The following is a 14554-nucleotide window of genomic DNA, read 5'->3' as shown; positions in this document are numbered from 1 at the left end:
ACTGGAAGTGGTTAATCCCAGGAACAACTGATCACTAATTAGTAGGTTTATTATGAAGTAATGTAGCAACAAAAAATTCTAATAACTATTCTATTTTTAAATAAGAAACCTATATATAAGAAAGAAAGGCTCTGACTTTTTCTTGCGCTCTTTTGAAGTAAATGGGAAGAGACTTATCTTTTTTGACAAGATTAACTTGCTTGTATCTGGAGACTGTTTACAGATAATACTAACCTCCTTATCAATGTGACAACCAGCTCTCATACCTGTGATTCTACAATTTGAAGACACCTCTTATTTCCTGTCCGGTCAATTCTTCCCAACTGAAACAACCAATGTTATTTTTAATAAAGAGCTTTTGATCAGCAAATAATTTTTCACTATCTCCTCAAAAATGCTGAATATTCTCTAGAGGACCAAACTGACCACAAGAACTTGGAATAAAGTTAGAAAACTTCTTACAAGCTCACACAGTGCCAAGTTAACTGGGCCATTTTTTTTCTCATTTAATTTTCATATCTCTTGGTGTAGAGAGAATAAGGAAGATAACACAGACAGAGTTATGCAGAAATAGTTGCCTAGGCAAAAGGGGATGACCTATTTTTAATGTCTTCAATGAGATGACATTCTGAAGCAGCTCAGGCAGACACCTCCCTAATTCACTGAAGTATAAGAAGAAGATGGGGTACAATACAATCAGACCTACAAGATTCTGTTATTATACCCAATTTCACTAAAAGTAATTTTAGCCTTCACATGGAGTTACTTTCCTGGTCTGGTCTATCTAGTGGGGCTGACACTTACCTTGCTAGATCACAGAATAAGGAGGTCGATGTTTCATCTTATAAGTCAAAATATTTTTTACGTTCCTGCTCCAATCTCTATTCTGTACCAGGAAAACTTTGCCTCTATCCCACCTTTGATAACTGGACTGCCCTAGGGGCAGAAGGAAATCTATGCTCAGCAAGAGCAGTACCCATATGTGTGGGCTTGAATAAATGACTCTCAGGGAACCTTCTCCTTTCCCCTTCTTCTGGAACAGGGAGAACTGCACCAAAGCAACCAGTTATATGTGCTTTCTTCCTTAGGAGGAAAAAGGGTTGCAGCTCTGCCATGACAGCTGTCAGCTGGACATGCTAGATTATTTAAAATGACTTATCACCTTCTCCAAGACTATTGGTGGTTTTTCATAAGAGCAGATGTCAGATCTAAGTTTTTTCATGCAACACTTGTCACTGTGCCAAGTCTCCAGATCAGCAACCATCTGTTCTATCCTCTCTAGTCCCCAAAGAGGTTTTTGGATACAGTTTCCTTGGACTTTAAACAGAAGTACCCTGTATCAAAGCCTTGAATGCCATTCTGTGGTAGTTGATCTCTTCTCTAAAATGGCTCTTTTCATTCCTTCTTGTGGGGCTCTCTTCTGCCCCTGAACAGTTTACCTAATCATTTTATTTCTGACAGAGAAATGTTCATGGCACATTTTGGGGAAGCTCAGTTTCAATTGTGGGATATAAAGCTCCATCTATCTTCTACTTACCTTCCACAGTCAGACAGAAACAAAGAGGACAAATGCCACCATAAAGCAATACTTTCACTGCTAGATAAGCTACCAGCAAGATAAGTAACCTGCTGTCTTACCCATGGCTGAATTTGCCTATAATAACTCAAGTTATAGAAATTGCATAAATTAATAAAATAAATTAATAAGTTCATGTCTCCAGTCAGGTATCACCACTTGGTCATCCATGGCTGCCAAATGCTTTCCAGCCCCCTCCAGATATTTCAAGGCACACAATCTCTCCTCAAGGATCAACAGGATTGGGGCATGGCCTCCTACAAGCACGCTATTGACCATGCTTATGGTGTTGGACTTCATGTATGGCTCCCTACCAGGTTTCTCCACTTCACAGAACTGGATACTAATTTTTTGGGACCACTTAGTTATGTGGGAATAGCATGTAGGAATAGAGAAGGCTATTACGTATCTCAATTATCAAAGGCCACCATATGGCCCTTCCAATTATCAATTCAGAAAGGCAGGAAGAAGCAGCCTAGAACCCTTATTTGCACTGTAGCAAGTTGAGAGCTGAACTATGGGGTAAATGTATGGAGATCTGTGATTTATTGCCAAGCCTGGGTGTGAATTCTGACTATTGTACCCTCACTTTATTTTTACTAACAACATATAGGGATTTTCAAATGCACTCTCTTATAAAATTGGCAGAATAATATAGTAAGCAATCAAAGCTTGATCTGTGTTAGGGCTTAGTTACCTGGACAATTCCAATAAGCTCTGAATTTCTCTCTCTGACATGGTGCTCTTCTAGGTACCCTTCTTTTTATACAGATAGTTTCTCTTAGCACCCTCTTTGAATGGACATCCAACATGATGTTTTATGTTAGATTAATGAAAAAAGCTTCAATATTTTTTTCCAATCTGTTCCCTTGGTCTCTCTGAGCTTCATTATTGACAGCAACTCAGTCCCAATCATAGAAGAAAAGCCTCAGCTCCCCTTCCACAGGTATGGTAAAGTGAGAAAGCCATTTCAATTGCTGGAGAATGTTATTGTGTAGCAGCGTCCACACTTATACCCGCTACCGTTTCTAAGGCCATAGTTTATTCTGCTGGTGACTAACTGCCTATGATATTTGGTCTGTCTTGTACCATAAAGGTGGCCTGTTCACCTCTTGTACTATAAACAACACCTTTACTTCTATTCACAGGTGGAATTTTCTGCCTTGGGCAGCAAAATATTTGAGATTGCCCTGTTCTGGCTCTACCAGTCCTGGTAACTACACCTACTTAGTTTATCAGCTTCATCAATAGGAAGATTTCACATCCAGTAATCCACCAATCTCTTTTCCAATCAATATGAGGTAAGAAAAGGAGAAAGTCAACCCCATTTGCTAGCAATTGGGAGTATAAGATATGACCAAGGCTCTCACACTGCACTAGGCCAATTTAGTATGATGTGTTTCATCACAAAGCTGTAGCTCTGCCAATTACATAATTTACCTCTGTCCTATCGCAGTCTCTTCAGCAACTGAATAAATATGACGTTGGGAATGGATGACCTACTGCAGAAAAGCAAGGTCAGTAGCAAGATAACAATATAATACACTTGTAGGCATTAAATTAATCCCATTCTGGGGCTACTGGAAATTAGTTCTATTTAGTTTGAGGTTGGCCTCATTTTTCCATTATGTACCTCATGTTATACATTTCATAATCTTTGCTAAAAGCCATGTCTTCTGGCTTTATCATTTCCAAAGCATTCTCCCAGCTCTCACAGAAAATGTGAGCTCTCACAGATCTAGGTGCTGTAGGAATGAATTATTAGAGTACAAAGTGTAACCTGGAAAGAATCCAAGACTGGTGATGCAGTTTTGCAAGCTTGTTTACAAAAACCAAGGCTCGGGTTTGAGGATTCTGAACAGAGACATAAAGTTATTTGAGTACTGAATTTGAAACCCAAAGAATGTGGGCCATTTTTGGCAGCAGGAAACAAGTAGGCCAGAGGCAGCAACTCTGGCAAGTATACTGAATAGGGAAGGAGATATATTTAAAAATTGTTCTCATTGGTATTTTTTTTTTTTTACTGTAAAGAAAGAAAAAGACGATTTGGAAAGTTGGACAAGAGAACATGTATATTGAAGCTGAACATTTTCCTCTGGGAAATAAGTCCCATGGGCGTAATATTAAATTAGCTTTTCTTTGAAAAAGTTGTCACTGCCAGGCTGATGGCAATTTGTTTATTTATTTATTAATCACATTTATAGAGCACTGCAATCCCAAGGAACTCTCATCAGTTCACAAGATAAAATACACAATAAACAATGCACAATAAAAGTACGCAATTAAAAGGTCCACCAGGCAATTAATAAATGAAGAATACGAATTAAATAACAAAGATGGTATAACACCCCAAACACCCACTGGAACAGCTCCATTTTGAGCTGTTTCCAGAAGACAGTCAAAGTGGGAGCCAACCCAGATATCCCTTGGGAAGCTGTTGCAAAGGTACACCCATGTATCATCACTGCTTCACAAAGTGCACCTGTTATCAATGGGCTTCCAAGAGCAATTCAAAGTGTTGTTGCTGCCTATAAAGCATTCATGGCCCAGGGCTTGGTTATTTGCAGAACCACATGTCTGCTATTACCTATGCCTATCTGATAAGATCTGACAGGGTTGACATGCTCCAGGTCCCAACACTCAAATGGTATCATCTGGATCCAGGAGATGTGTCTTCTCTGTTGCCACACCTGCTGCATGAAATAGCATCTCCCTTCCCCCAAAATCTGGATGGCCAAAGATCTGGCTCTTTTTTTTTAATCCCACCTTTATTATTTTTATAAATAACGGCAAAGTATGCAGCAAACATACTTAATACTCCTTCCTCATCCTATTTTTCCCACAACAACAACCCTGTGAGGTGAGTTGGGCTCTTCCTCCAGGCACTGGGTCAGGAGTTGTTGTGACTCCATTTTGATTCTTCTGGTTCTTTGAACTGCCTCCAGTGCAATATGTTTTAACATAATTTATTTTATTGGTTATTTTTTGTTGCTTTTATTTGTGTACATCCTCCTGAGTTGCATGTTGAGTGGCACCCATTTAAGCTGAATTAATAAGGAAATAAAACTGCATCTTGATAAGAGATATCAAGTAGGAGTGTGCCCGAAGCAGAGCACACATTCTTACCTAGCATTATTAATCACTGTCATTTCTCTCCACTAACTTGATTCCAGGAATGAGATAAAGTGTGTCTGGAACACCAAGTAAAGACTTATCTTACCCTCTCCTCTTCTACCTTCTGTGATTGGAGATCCCATTAACAAATTGGGAGCATATCCCTGGTCTCAGGCCATTCAGAAGACTCTAAGAAGGCTGACTCTTAAGTTTCAGCAGAAACTTGTCTGTCTGTCTGTCTATTGGCTCTGTCCAGGTATTCCTTGAAGGCACCCCATGGGGATCCTTCAATTCACAGAAGTCTGATAAGAAAAGCCACAATAAGAGGTGAATAAAATTAAGTGTGATTTCTGTTACTTTTCCCCCAGGACTATCCTGTGAAATTTCATTTACATTCTCATCCTCTTTCTCTTTCATCTCTGACGTTCCTAAATAGTAAAGCGTCAACAGGGTTTGGGAAAAGGAGCAAACATAATAAAGGGATCTTTTTTCTGGGAATCCTGACTTGGTGATCTTTGTTATTAAAACAAGCAACTATCATCCCATAGAACCATTGCCCTCCCAGCTCAGTCTCTGAAAGGAACTTTAATATGCAAATTCCTTAAAGCAAGCTTATGCATTCATCAACTTCTAAAATTTACTATCTATTCTATATAGAAGTTAATACAAGTTTGTGGCTCTAGTCTTCTAGCCAGGCTCTAGTCTTCTAGCCAGGTTAATTCAGTAAATCATACTTCAGTTAACATAGCCACTGAACCAGAGAGTATTTACTCACATTTTAACCTAACATGTTATGCAAACCCAGTTCATATGATTAGTTTATGGTTCAGATATGTCATATAAACACACACACACACATACACACACACACACACAAAAGTGCCAAACAAACTATAGTTAAGTTAACCACGTTTTCCTAAAAGTTGCTGCAGAGAAGGAAGACTGAAAGAAAGAGGGGATCACACAGGTGCTGATATGGAGTACACATTTGGCTTATAACTTGAGCTGTGTGTGTGCATTTAGTTGAATGCATGGAAAGCTTCTAACTGGGTAGAGAACAAGAATGTATACAGAATCCTATGCTGTGCTCTTCCTAACTTCCACACTTTCAGCTGAAGGTTTATCATCAATATGAGCACCCTCTCTGTGTGATCCAATACCTAATATAGCAGAGCCCTGACTGTGTGCAGAGCTGTACTCACATTCAAGCAAACATGAGCACAGGTCATGTTTAGATTCCCAGCTGAACACATGGCAGTCAGACAGAAAATGAGGCAAGTGCTTTACTGGAATGCCATCAGATGTTAATATTATGTATTACAGGAAAGTAAAGGAAAAGGCTCTGAAATCAACAATATATTCTGGAAAGAACTTCTCATTAAATTCCCAGGTACAAGAAATGTGAGGTCATGCAAGCTAGGTACTCATTCTGCAGAGTGTTGGAGAAGAACATTCATCTTGAAAACTAGCCTCCTCCCCACTCCCCCCTGCAAACAAGTAAAACAAGCAGATGGCCTCGCTGCTTTTACCTGAAAGAGTTTTCCTTGTTCTGGCAGTTCCACAAAGTTCACAGTCTAACTATATCTTTCAGTGGGAGCAACTCCTTCATTTTTCTGTCCCCACAATCAGCTCAGTGTGGGCCCATTTCAGCATTGCCAGCACATATCTCCTCTCTACAAGGTAATCACATGTTAAACATTAAAATCCAAGCTCATTTTTTTCTAAGAAGCCTTTGGAACAGCCTCTTAGTGCTAGTCCCTAACTAGACTTAAGATGGTGTTATCTAAAGAAATTACATATTTCCCATTTACTCCTGCTTCTATTCCCCTCCTTTTCTTCTGCTTTTCTTGTGTCTATTTTTAGACTGCAAGCCTCTTGGATAAGGACCTATCAAGCCTGTTCTTTGTAAAGCACAGCATACAGATGAAGAGCAAAGTACATAGATGGTGCTTGAACACCCCACTGCTTACCTTAGTGCCTCTACAGCCTCCTCTCCACTACTGCATTGAAATGGAACTCTGATCTTTAGTTATATTAATTGCCATTTTAGAAAAGTAATTAACACAAAACAGTATGATCATGCCTGCAAGGAATGAGTCCGCTGAGATACTCTGTTATACCCAATTAAAAGCAACTCTGTCTTAGCAGATCACAAAAAATCTAAGTATGTATCCTTCCCCAAAAAGATGTCCCTGTAGCTACCAGGAGCTAAGCTTAACTCAAAGGAGTCTTTCTTACTAATAGTGTAAATATTGAACTCACAGAATAAAGCCATAGTTCTTGCCTGAGTTATGTAAAAGGAATGTGCAAAATATATGAAGCTGGAAAATCAACTGCAATAAGTATGGAAATGGCTTGACAGAAAATCACTGCTCTCACCTGGAAACCTGCAGTTGAAGGTCAAAATAATACCTACAGCAGCATCTTTAAAAAAAAAAAAAAAGCAGTTGAAAGGTGTCACCAGAGAGACTACAGTATTAACATTTCCCTTCCTGATCTATTGTAAGTCAGATTTACCTATCCAATGTGCTCTTCATATTGCAAATCTATACTTTGTTTTTGCTCATAAGGCCATCAAAAGAGAGAGCAAAAAGAGAGAGATTAAATATAAAAATGGCTCTGCTTCCTATCATTTTTTGCAAATCTCCCCAAACTGTACCTTTGAACATGTTGGACTGGCTGTTAGCTATACTAGCCAACCACATTTTACCCTAGTGTGTTTTGCAGGCCCAACAAGTATGATTTATGCATGGTCCATTGAGTGTGTGAAGTTTTGCATTAAAGAAAGAAAAATGTCAAATTTGCATGTAATGGGCACACAGGCCCAAAGAAGCTTTTTCATACTTACCCATAGTAATTCTCTCTCTCTCTCTCTCTCTCTCTGTGTGTGTGTGTGTGTGTCTTTGGAGTAGGAGAAAGATGAACGAATAAGGATTCCAAAATCTGCACTTGCTGCTTAGACAAATCTTCCATGTACAGCACACTATCACACTAAAAGCCTGGCATTGGTTGCCTATTAAACTACTCACTAAACTGGTAGCTTCTCAATCCAGTACTTTATTAATCTTTTTCTAGAGTAGTGCTTGCTATAAAATTAGCAAAGGCTATTGAAAGCAGGACTAATTCAATATATTTTTGAATCAGTATTCCAACATAAGTTTTAGCTCCAATGACTCATTTGAAAGAAATATAAGTAGGACAAAAGGAATCTTAGGCACTTCACTGTAAATAGTAATTTCAGTGGAGGTTATAAAGAATATCCTGTCTCGCTTCAGCAGCAAAGACACCTCTATGTACATGTTCAGATTTAAAAATAAAAAGGCACAAGACTCCAGCCAGAGTGACTGGGATATCCAGCTTCATCATTCAAGGGAGGCCAGTTATGTCTCATACTGTATCTCAGCAATCAGAACTGACAGACAGCTGATTATACTTTGTACTCACTCACCAAGCCTTGTGGGAAAAAGAAAGTAAATTTATATATTTTCTAAGACATCCACTTGGTGTCAGAGAAGATTGAAGTTCCTTTAAATCTTTCTCTGGGAAACTAACATCTGAAAATACTGACTTCCCATTAGATGTTGAGATAAATCAGTTTGCTCATACCTTTAAAGGTAAAGCTTCTCATGAGTCAAGCTTGATTCCTGTTATTTTCTTGGCAGCCATATGTAAGTGTCTTGCCACTGCTTTCTTCCAGGATTTTTTTTTTTCCAATTTCTCCATCTAGTTGATAGCCTAGGCGATTTCCTGGCCTCTCCTCTACATATTAACCAGGACCTACACTTCTTGGCTTCTTTCAAATCAGCCAAAGCCAGTTAAGTGAGGTTACTTGCCATGACAAAGGAATACTATATTTCTGAGTGTAAAAAAGAGTGGGCAAACTTGCAGGCCCAGAGCCTGCATGCTTTGTTTCCCCTGATTTTAAAAGCCCTCTGGAAGCCCCATTGGTTGAGCTACTGGCAACAGCAATCTGTTTTTCCCTTGGCATCTGCAGGGTCAAGAGGGAAAAACAGAAAAGAGCTGGCAGAGGGAAAAGGACAACCCTATTCCTTGGGTGGCAACCCTACTCCCTGGCTGCTCCCACAGTTTTACAGTCTTTAACAGAAATTTTTTTCCAACTCAGACCACTTCAAAAGTGCAGAAAACACATATAATGCAATATTGTAAGGAGTGTGGAATCCATAGTCCTCAGGAGGTTGGGCATTAGGGGTATGCAAAACATTGCAAGTTCAGAATAGATTGCTTTGAGTTTGAAATACTTGTGGAATAGTCAGAAATTAAAACAACTCTTTTGAACTGTTTTCAGTTCCATTTCTATCCAGGGATAATTTGGAATGGTCAGAAGTTGGAGGAGCATTTTGTGGCAGTTTGGGTTACATTAATGAGTCGCCTTTCTATACAAGCATTGGCTCCTTTTAGACTATAAATTTAGAGCACTTTATTGAACATGTGCAGACTAAAAGTTCTTTTCAGGAATGAAAAGAAACTTCTGGAATTACTCAAAGCACTTAAAAGGATGGGCTTATGTGACTAGATATTTTGGACAATCAGACTGTGCTAATAAAAATAATAAGATGACATTTTAAAAACAGATTGGTTTTTGATAATTAAAGCTCAGATTTAGAGCCAGACTTTTATATTTTCACGAACATACCATACAAGCCTATTGCAAATATGGAGACACACCCTTCTATATTTCATGGCTCATACCACAGTATATAGTCTTTCTGAAAAGGGCCTAAATATAAAAAAGAATGAAAGAAATTCAGTTGGTAAGGTTTAAATAGCAGTTGCTTTTTATATAAATGTAAGCAGGCATCTTTGAGAATTAACTCAAGGTACTAACAAAAGTTTTAACAGCTCAAAACATTTACTTTTTCTAAATCCAAGGCGCATCCAATGATTGAATCACTTGACTTTGGACCAAGGATTGGCAACCGGGTATTGCTCAGATGCTTTAAATTACAACTCCTATAATCCCTTCCCACTGACCATGTGGTCTGAGGTTGGGGGGAGCTGAAGCTAGAACAATTGGATAGCAACTAATCATCTACCATTACTCTGTTAGTTGGTGGAGGACATATGAACGAAATATGGTAAATAGAAATTAATACCTCCTTTGAAAACTGCACCAGCTGCGCCAGAAGCAGCAGCACAGACAGCTGACAGAGAAGTCTTTGACCATGTCAAGACTGTCACTGAAGCATCCTCTTTTAGCCCCAACAATGGTGACTCTGAAGCCATACATCCATTACCCCCAAGTATGCAAAGTCATAAACTATACACACCAAGTCTGTTGTTTCTGTTTGGTCTCTCCTCTTCCATATCACTTTTGGAAGTGAGGGTTTCTTGGTTGTAATTATTATGTGCGCCTTTATCTTGAAACAAACTCTGTGCAAAAAGCAATATTTACTGTTGCATAATATTCTTCGTGGAAGTAGAGATGATTGTTTTATTTGTTGTACAAGATAAGTGAAGAATTTATTCATTGCCATCTAAAAATTAGGCTCCCTATGGTAATTAAATGTTGAGTCCATATTTACAATTGTTGCTACCCCACGGTTCCATAAATGCACATTGATGATGAAAGCCACACATTTTTCAGTGATGACAGGAAATCAAACTGCATATCCTCAGTTCTTTTTTTGTACATTTTAAATTGTTTTTACTATACACACTTATGTAAGCACATGCTAATATGTGAGCTTATGCTTGGAATCTTTTAAGTACTCAGCAATGTCCCTGTCCCAAAATGGTACTGGCAGGCATGGAGCAAACCCCTGAGTTCTGGAAGGGAGAAAAAAGGCATCTAATGGCTCCAGTTTATTTAAATAAAAAGGCAGATTAAAATATTAGAAAAAACTAAGAACCAATGGGAAAGAGAAATTGATTTCTTCCCATATGCTCCTCTATAGAAGAGGGAAGTATCCTGAATCTGGGTCAGTCTGCCATCTAGTGGTATAGCTGCCATACAAAGTCTTACTAAAATGTTATATTAAAATGCGTCAAAAGTCAATAAGAATTGTCTTAGGAATGCCCAAATTCTATCAGTTTCTATGGTATTTGTTTTAATTGTTACTTGATACACACATTGGCATAGTCTTTTTATATAACTCATGACCTCTAATTAATAGCGGGAAATTATTTCCTGTGCTGATCCCAGCATGACTTCAGCAGCCTTAATTCCTGATTTCTTTACATGATTTAGGACTTCTTTACATGATGAAGGGAAAACCTCCATGCCCCACTGTTTAGCCATGTGGATGGGTCAATGTAAACTACACACACTGCCATCAAAATACTTTTTTGCAGACAGATTTTAAAAATTAACTTGAAGCAACCCCTACTGTGGCACAATTAAGGGTGTAATCTACAGGAATCCTTAGCCTATTTTCCTTGGATCCAAGAATATAATGTTCAAAAATTGATTTTGTATTTTAACACCAAACCCTGATTATTTAAATAATATTTATTCCATCCTTCAGTAACATTCTCAGAGCGTACAATGAGGAAATAAAAGGAAATGAGATAATAGTAATAAACTTAACAATAATCCAATTGATAAAAAATGAAAAAGATACCAAAACCCCCTCCACACATTTCAGTAGAATGAATTAAAAGCAAGATTTCATACTGAATCCGCATTCCTGAACCATCTCAATAATCCCTAGAACTGAATTAAGATAAAATTATGGTTTTTACACAACAGATTAAAGAGCAAAATGGCAAGATGACCTCTAGTACACTAATGCATTGACTTTTTGGAAGGAAGGAAGGAGGAGGATTGATCGACGGTTTATGAAAGTTGAAAGTTCTTCCTAGTGCATTCTCCAGATGCAGTTGGAATTTAATCCAGAACTTTAAAATCTATATTTCATTTATGTGTGTGTATGTATGTATATGTGTCTATGTGTATGTAGAAGAACAATACATACATAGCATGAAACAGATTCATAAAAAGGAAAAGAATTGTGAGCTACAGAGGACACACGGATAGAAAAAAATTCAGCTTGGATACCATGTTGTCATTTGAGAATACCTCCTAATGTAAGGCAGCTAACCTAGGAAGTTCAGTCCTCCTGTTTTTGCCTTTTCCAAACATACCTAAAGTACACTCCCATGCAACCACACCAATGAAATAGCCTCTTAGCAAACTTGCATAAGAACAAGTTGCACAAAGCTTAAATTTTCATGAAAGACACAAGGTTTTACAATTTCTGTTCCCCTTCTGCTTGCCCCAGAAGCCTGTGTGTGCCTTCAGTGATGAGGCAAAATTTATCTGAGTCTTCCTCTCTGCTCAGCTGGAATGCTATCCACCCATCCTTGTCAACAGAAAACTACACAGACATGACATTTCTTGTCCCCCTCATTGATTCTTATCTCTATTATCTCTGTTTGAAGTCATTGCAGTTATTTAACTGCTCTCCAAGGTAACCGGTGACAAAGCCTAACAGATTTTATACACTTTGAGCCTGCCTTGGATAGTGTAAGAAAAAGGGAGAAAATACTACTTCAACACTGGTACGGCTAAGGATAACTTAAGGCTGTCTCAGTCATGGGCTGGGGACAAGATGAAGACAATAACTTGAGGACACAGCAAGAAAAAGATGTCACCAGAGTAGTTCTGCTGTTGTTAGATGCAGGTGCTGAAAGGGCACCTGTCATTAATTTGTGTTGCCCAAAGCTGAGCATGTACTGTATACCCACAGTAGATATTGCAGCCTGGGCTCCTTTTATGCTTACATTACGGCCTGCTCTTCTATATCCAGCTGTTGATACATTTTATAATTTGAGATTGCAATATGCTCTTTTGCCTAAGCAGCATCAAAGAAAATCTCACATTGGTTCTTCTGCCTTTTTTGTTCCATGTATCTGAAGGAATATATAATGAAGAAATTAGAGTGAAGCAACTGCACTGCAAAGGACTTTTATTTAATCCGATAAACTGAGAACAAGCAATGGATCCTGTTCTATCTTAAAAAACACATTTATTATAGTAAAAATATTCATAGACTAGAATTCATCAGATGCATGAAGTGTTATCCTCAGTTGGCAGTTAAACACAGGGGGAGTAATAAATAGTAGGAGTTCTCTTGAATCATATTAAAAAATTTATTATTCCAGCATCCTACTTCTTACAGGACAGATAACTTCTAGGATACCCAGGAGCAAGACCTAGTAGTCTTTTCCTTCTGTTGCCTCCACACAAATTGTCAGTAGTATAGAAACTATAGAGTCTTCTGATAATGGGATACATCCCGTTATCAAGCTAATAAATGTTGATAACTGTTAACATCTACATATTTCCCTACTCCTCTTTTAAAAGTTAATGTATCATATAGAATTGGAAGAGACAATTTAAGCCAGCAAGTTAATCCAAACTAGTGGTTGTTACCTTACCATAGGATGCATTATGTGAAAAAAGAATTCATTTTATATTCTGAATATAGTTAATCCACTTCAAGGGATAACTGAGTTCTAGCATTACAGGTGAAGAACGACAATACAAAATCAACTAATTATAAAATGTATCAAAATACATGACTATCAACTTCATGTGATAACTTCACCCAGGCCTTTGGAGAGGATGACCAATGCCCCTTTCTTCCTTTCTGTTCCACTCTGGGTTTGTCATCATTGTTCTTTTGTCTTGTGCTGTTTTGTGTTTTTTGTATTGTTCCTTGTTTTTAAATGTTTTAACAACTGTACACCACAACTGTAACAACTGTAAACCACCCAAAGTCACTGGGAGTCAGGCGGCATATAAATTTAAATAATAATAATAATAATTATTATTATTATTATTATTATTATTATTCATGGGTAACCCTACCAAGAGCAAACTGCTAGACTGAAATATAGGGAGCAGGTAACTCCTACCAACCAGAGTTCTCACTCAAGGCACAAATGACCAGGCTCAAATTATCCTACTTCGGACACCCTCTCTGGAAAACGCTCTAATGCTAGAAAAGGTGGAAGGAAAGAGAAGAAGAGGATGACAGCAACAAGGTGGATGGACTCAGTTAAGGTAGCCATGAGTGCACCGTTGGAAGACCTAAAAGATCAGGTTATGGGTAGATCATCGTGGAGAAAACCTATGTGGTCGCTAGGAGTCGAAAACGGTTTGATGGCACATAATCAATAATAATAAAAAAAACTCCTACCAAGTCCCACCTTTTCAGGAACAGCTGCAGGGGGTGCACGAACTGGGCCAGCAGAAACTTTATCAGATTTACACAATAAGCAAGGAAATCAGCTGCTTCCTTAGGCGTCGGAGGGCAAACAACATTACAGCTGGTTGTCCCCAGCATAACAGAGCATCTCATTCTCAGCGATCTCGCCCCACGGTTTCACATGAATAACAGAGCTGAAACTCTGTGGGGGTTAGATGCCGAGATTACATTACGTTGCATTGCCTACGAGCCCATAGCACACAATAAATAAAAAATTCTAGAGCAGACGAGAGAAAAAGCGAGAGGGAGCAGATCAATTAACAATCACATTATTCAGAAGTGTCTGTTTCTCATATGCACGTGATTTGTCCACATGCCTCATCAAACATCCTCTACGTTCAAGCCCTTCCGACATATTACTATCTGCCAAATTAAAATGCGCCCGGTTCGCTTTCCTTTCCACCGATGCGCGTGACTATGGCTCGTTAGTCTCCTTCGTTCCCAGCATTCTTCTCAGGCTGCCACTCCCTCCGTTCCCATTCGAGTTCTGTTTGTTTAACACCTTGCGCGCCGCTCCCTGTGCAACCTTCCATTTTTTTCCCCCACTATTCCTTGCGCACTCGTGCTTTCCGTTCGGCCCCGCCCCCTTCCTTTGCTGAGGAAGGCGAGAGTTGGGGGGCGGTTGAGCCGC

The 14554-nt window shown here is 38.7% G+C and overlaps 1 protein-coding gene and 1 long non-coding RNA gene across 2 annotated transcripts in view; one reads left to right on the top strand and one right to left on the bottom strand.

The window, feature by feature from the left end:
- Positions 1–6241, bottom strand: part of HIPK3 (homeodomain interacting protein kinase 3) — an 88577-nt gene extending 82336 nt beyond the window's left edge. Inside the window, exon 1 of the mRNA XM_088145875.1 lies at positions 6220–6241. The gene's annotated coding sequence lies outside the window, so the exon portion shown is untranslated. The remainder of the gene's footprint in view (positions 1–6219) is intronic.
- Positions 2737–7704, top strand: LOC148214977 (uncharacterized). The gene is made up of 3 exons (XR_015797063.1): positions 2737–2877; positions 3033–3093; positions 7603–7704. It is a non-coding gene; the product is annotated as an uncharacterized LOC148214977 (long non-coding RNA).
- The last annotated feature ends 6850 nt before the right edge of the window (positions 7705–14554 follow it).

The sequence above is a fragment of the Python bivittatus genome, unplaced genomic scaffold (assembly GCF_059951505.1).
Source record: "Python bivittatus isolate LINGU-HERP-01145 unplaced genomic scaffold, Pbiv_v1 ctg000480_np1212, whole genome shotgun sequence".
In the NCBI taxonomy this organism is placed as follows: Eukaryota; Metazoa; Chordata; class Lepidosauria; order Squamata; family Pythonidae; genus Python; species Python bivittatus.
Note: the sequence above shows the minus strand (reverse complement) of the source record. Positions and strands in the feature narration are given on the sequence as shown.